The following is a 6395-nucleotide window of genomic DNA, read 5'->3' as shown; positions in this document are numbered from 1 at the left end:
GTCTCGAGTTTGATTCTCAAAATGCCCCCAACAATTATATGAAATTGAAGCATGCAATATAATAAGATTTGAAATAGGTTTTTTAAACCTTGAACCAGGAAGTAATTTAGATGGATATTTTGAAAGAAAAAAAAAGCTATATTTAATTATAATTTACCAGTGTGTTTATAACATGTTAATTAAAGAGAGGAAACAACAAGAATAAACAAACAAAGGAAATTTGTGTATGTATGATTCTCTTCAAATCTTGGAAATTACGAGGATTCCTCTCCTTTCTTGACATAAAGACTTACTTTTTCGGGACTTAGACCATAAACAGTGAACAATAACATTTAAAGAAGGCCGAGGTAGCATAATCAGTGAACAATAAATAGTGAACAATAGCATAATCATTCCATGAAGGCCGAGGTAGTCTTATAAAAGAAGATAAGGGTACCACTTTCACATCATTCCACGATGACTTGAGAAAGTTTTGTAAAAGAAGATGAGGGTACCACTTTCTATTGCAGAATTTCTATGTGAATAGAGAATGAACCATATTCTTGGGAGATAAGATAGAGCCTCGAGCCTAACTTCAAAGTCATTACACAAATTGTTCTATGATATTTTTTCTAGGAACTCTTTGTTATGTTGTCCGCTGAATGTTTCAGGAAAGGGACACAGATTCTCTATTGCACTGATCTTCCAATAGAAGTTTTACCTAGGTCATCTGTCGTCACAATCCTTTTAAGAAAGATGCGCCCAAATAACCGGTGAACAATAACATTTAAAGAAGTTTCAGAGAGCGAGAAGAAGATTGTGATAGAAGTTGCCCTAGGTAAAACTTCTTTAAATGTCTTAGCCAATCATGACCTCATAATGAGGAGTCTCTTGGACAACAATAACATATGGACAACAAATGTCTTAGCCAATTGTGACGGTCATGATTGCTCAAAGCGTGTAGCCCAAATAATCGGTAAACAATAACATTGCCCAAATAACCACCTTGGACAACAAATCGTTTAAAAGAATGGCTAAGACATGCAACATGCAACCACAGGCAACACGCCTTGGGCAATCATGACTGTGACATCTGCCCCCACACAATTTATTGGATGATGCTGACTTTAGGTCTCTCGATGCGCTTCCAGCTGATCTCATAATGAGGAGTCTCTTCCAACCTACTAGGTGCTGTTGAAAATCAGTTCTCGGTTTGTTGAGTCTTCATGTCTTCTCTGTTCGTGTCTTTCCTACTTTCTTTGCTTGAAACTTTTTCTTATTTGTATGACGTCATATCACCTGCTTCTGCTTGATGTCTTCTTGGTCGAAATAATAACGTTACAAGTTACTAACGTGTTAAAAAAGGTTAGTCCGCATCCATAAGAGCAATTGGATTCTATATGATGTCTTCGTAATCTTATGGATAACTTTAACTAGTCCATAGTATTTTCATACCAGTTTTTGGTTCTTGTTGCTTTGAACTCGAAGTTTATCTAAACTTAACTTATATGAACTCTTTATTTTTCTTGAAATTATTGTGGTTGACGCTTCCGACTGACCCTTCTCTTCATCCGTCTAGATGATATTTCTGTGTGAACATGTGTTACTTCAGTGGTTTGTTTCTGTCTCCCTTATTCAGTATCTGACCTTGTTTTTGTCTCTCCTGGTGGGGATAAATCCATTATCTGACCTTGTTTTGCGTCGTGGTGTTCATGTAGTGGCAACAAGGTTTCTATTGAGGTTGGCTCACTTGATCTCCACTTTTCAATTACAATAATAGCAGCAAGCATAGATTCATCATGGCTATGATTCTTTCTCAATTGTAGTATCGACATCATTTTCAATCCTCATAGTTGATGGATGTTTTTCTGAATGATCGTCGGGTTAGACTCCATTACTACTAGACATTTTGCTAGGAGCATGTAAATGACTTTGTGTTTCAGCAGGACGTTCATTCCTGACACGACATCGAAGTCATCCATTTCAACTATCACTAAACAATTTTCCTAGTCCAAGGCTCTAGCTTGATTAGAGTTCTCATTGTGACTCTTAAGACAGGTAAAGCTTCCAATTTGACGGCGTTCATCTTTCTTGTATCTTGATGCCAAAGGATGTTAAAATATTTTGCATCGGTCTCCATCATGAGTTGTGGGTGGCTCTAGAGTTGACAATGGTGTTCCTTACTACTTTGTGCTTTACCCAAACCTCGACATACATAATATATTTATATATATATATATATATATTCATTTAAATATAACACATATGGTCCATGGAAGAATTGTAACTCTTATGCTCATTAATATTATAATGGCTACTACCTAAATTATAACCTAAAGTTGATAATTGATGTCCAATTAGTCAACCCTAAATTTGTAATCATTGTGGAGTGATTGAAATTATAATGGAAGTAGTTTAAACTCCTAGTACCTTAAATGAAGTTGGTCTCTTCTAATAAAACAGGAATTTCTCTTTAATATCATTAATACAATTATGCTTCATCTTGAACCTACTAAACATGAAACTAAAATTGCATTCAATTTAACTCCATTTTATTGTCATCTTGAATGACGTGTAGGATATATTCTTTATTTATCTTGATATTTCATATTAGTTAAGCTTTTTGCAAAATCACAATTAGACAACAACAAAGATGAACTTGGGTCTGTTTATTATTTTAAAGAAAATTTCTTTCTCCATCTTATTCCTAATAACTCTGCAACTAAATTCATATTATGCTAAGAAACAAATTTTTTTACTTGCAAGAAGTAAAATATGCAACTTTAACTAAAATTTCATCTAAACAAATTTTACTGCCATACAACATAGATTACAATTATAGCCTTCAAACAAAAACTAGAGTAGTGGTGGTGAACGGGATAGAAACTCTAGTGTTCATCCATAATATACAACCACTACCTAAATTATGACATAAAAATTTGAAAACATAAGTTGTAGTTTAAAATTACATAAAACAATCCCTTAAATCCAAGAACTCGTGGCCAATTTGTAAATCCTAAAGATAGTAGCTAACATAAAGTAATTGAAGCTCCACATGAAGTAATTTAAAGTTCCAGTTACTTAACTAAAGTTTATCTCGTCTTTAATGAAGCATGTGTTGCACTTAAGTTCATGAAATGTTTATAAACTCCAACTCTTAGTACTATTAATGCAATTATATTTCATATGAGTTTGTAATAAATCAAACTATGGTACATTCAATACAACTTCATTTTCTTGTCATACGAAGCAAAATAGAAGAATTAAATCAAACAAACTGATGAACTGAGCCGAATAAATCCAACCCAACCCAAACTGATTAGTTTGATTCATTTGTTGGGTTGTAATTTATTTGATAACACTTGCATATTAGAACAATTCAATATTACATGCCTTACTTACAAGTAAAATACTAGAGCATCAACTTTTTGTTTTATAGTCCAACAACCGCGCAAAAAAATAGATTTCAACTTGAGAGAAAAAAATATATTGATTAGGAGTTAAAAATGTTGCATTTTTTTTAGAAAGGGCATTTGGTCTAGTGGTATGATTATCGCTTAGGGTGCGAGAGGTCCCGAGTTTAATTCTCGGAATGTGCCCCTATGTTCATTTCTCAAAAGATAAGCCTCAAAGAAAGCAATTCAGCAGCAACCTAGTGTATTATCATTTAATGATAATTCTTTTAATATCATTTACTTGTGTACTCCACGATATATGTCTAAAATGGAACTATCAAACTAAAACTTACACTAGAAAATAACTTCTATTCTTTTTTTTCTCTCTACAGTAATTATCGCAAACCCTATGTAAATAATCTAACAGCTGTCTAGATCTAAATGATATAATAATAATTGCTCATGGATTTCATTAACAAAGAAAATAAATTAAATAATTATGATACATTCCATAAACAACTTAATATATATTTCATAATAAAGGCATTTGGTCTAGTGGTATGATTCTTGACCCAAAGGAATGCGTGGCAATGCACAGCTTCAACTTATATAAATTTCATATATAGACTAGCAACTAAGAATTATAGATCTACTACAAAGGCATTTGGTCTAAGTGGTATGATTATCATTTTAAGTGTGAGAGGTCTCAAGTTCGATTCTCAAAATGCCCCCAACAATATTATATCAAAATGAATTATGCAAGATAATATGATTTAAAATGTGGTTTTTAAACATTGAACCAAGAAGATGAGAATAGAGAATGAAACATATTCTTGGCAGAATAAAGATCGTCTCGAACCGGACTTCAAAAAGAGCATTACACAAATTGTTCTATTATATTCTTTCTAGGTCAGGAAGGTAGGCATGCTGTCCGCTGTCGACACATAGGTCACCCTAATGTGGTATTCAAAGGGGCCGAAGTGCAAAGCCTATCCGTGGTCAGGAAGAAAGGCGAACCGCGCACACTAAAAAAAAAGATCTTCTTTTCTATCACACATAGAATTGTCATTCTTTTGTCTTTTGAAACCCCTTACCTTATCAGTCATCAGACAGGTTTTTGGTATCATATATCGAGATAATTATTATGAAAAAGCTATTCCACTAGTGTGACTTAGATACCCTTTCTTTGTGGTATCAGTCATGCTATTTGAATAGCCTGAAGTCATCATAGCCTCTCCACCGGTTTCGAAGACTCCTTCAGCATCAATGTGCTCCAATGAAAGAGATCAGACCCTTTCCTGAACCAGAACCGGGCATAAAACGCCGAGGAGAAAGTCGAAAGCGAGCTCTTTTCGCGTATACGCAATCTCAAAACCCAATTAGCTCACGGACTGTCTCCTCAACCCTGCGAGTATGAGTGTTTGGTAAGAGAGAATTTTGAATGAGAAAGACATTCGATTACGGCAACATTCGCAACTACCAAAGTGCACTAAACCTAGTAGAGATCTTCGACCTAACGATAATGGAACTTGAAGCCCATTTAATCAATCCGCTTTGTACCTTATTGTTGACCAAATTGGATGCACACCAGGCCTAAATTCTCTCTCAGTCACTTGGAGACGAAAGGAAGATCGGATCCGAAGTTTACGAATCGAAGAGATAGTGGATCTGAGTTCTACACGCTTTCATTTTCAAAAGCTTCGCTTACATACGGTACTTTATTCAGGATGTGCAACAATACGGTCATCTCTCAGCCGTGTATAGAGAATTCCTTGATCATTTCCTTGGCGGATAACACAAATGAAATCCCATCCCTGACCGCCCATCTTATGAGTCCATTCTTGTCTTGTTCGTTTGTTGTCTATTCTATACCTCTCTCGATTGATAGAAAGACGTTCGGGAGCTGGGAGGGCCTATCGTGAGGGAACTTCCCTTTTCACGGTAGGCAAAGGTAAAGCAGGAGCTGCATATGTCCACGGTGATCAAGGCAGAGCGACTCCTTCTTTAAAAGAGGTTGGTTTTATCGAAACTTTTAGATCCGCTTTCGTTGAAGAAAAAATAGGAGCTCTTGGTTTGACCGATGTCGATTCGTATGGCAATGCGGACTCAACTCAGGAAGAGGATTCCGCTTTTCATACTGCTGCTATGAGCCGAAAGAACTGGTAAGCTATCTTGCTAAACGAAAGGAAAAAGCACGGACGGGCTGACCTTGTTACAAGGGGCGGGGGCCAACCAAAGAAGGTCAGTCGAATTAGGTTAGGACCCTTGATCCGGTTCAGCTAGGTTCTTCCATGCGAGAATGTATGTGTATCGGTATCCTCTTTAGGAACAGTTGCTTCCTCTTTTTGTTTATACGTTTGGAGAAACCTGCTAAGCCCGCCTTTCTTACCAGGTGTGATTCAATCTTTCAGCTCAAACTTTTCTATCGTCCGACGAAAAAAGTAGGAGTACGACAACCTTTTCCTTTTCTTGCCCGAGCCAAGGGATCATTCAGTTTCTACCAAAAAGTTTGCTATCTATTAGTTGCCGTAATCGAATGTATTTCTCATTTCATGTTAGCTCCTCCAAGAGCTTCCTGGTCTGTAGTAGACAAAACCTTGGACTTCTATCGGACTTATAGCATTGCATGGTGAGCTCGCCGTTGAGGGTTGACCTTACAGGAGATCGAGCAGCCTTTCTTTCCCTACCTGGTATGCTTTCCCGCTTATCGTGCAACTAGCCAACTACCCAAAGGGAGAGGGAGAGGGATCATGTCAATCAATTTGTATGTCCATTTTGTCCGTCCTGTACTTGTCTGCTTAGCTTTCTTAGCCAACATCTCCGGTTTCCCTCGAAACAAGAGGTTCTACTTATCCATACTCAACAGTCACATTTTTCTGCCGAAAGACTGATTTTTTTCATAAAGTCGGTTCATAGATCAAGAAAGAATGAAGCTGCTTACAGGGACGGTTACGCAATATGTCTTTTCATACTCGCCTTTAATTTAACCCTACTATCAACCTAGTCATTCTCGCTTGTTGC

Source organism: Cucurbita moschata, unplaced genomic scaffold (assembly GCF_002738365.1).
Source record: "Cucurbita moschata cultivar Rifu unplaced genomic scaffold, Cmos_1.0 Cmo_Scf00149, whole genome shotgun sequence".
Classification (NCBI taxonomy): domain Eukaryota; kingdom Viridiplantae; phylum Streptophyta; class Magnoliopsida; order Cucurbitales; family Cucurbitaceae; genus Cucurbita; species Cucurbita moschata.
This window is presented reverse-complemented; position numbering follows the sequence as displayed.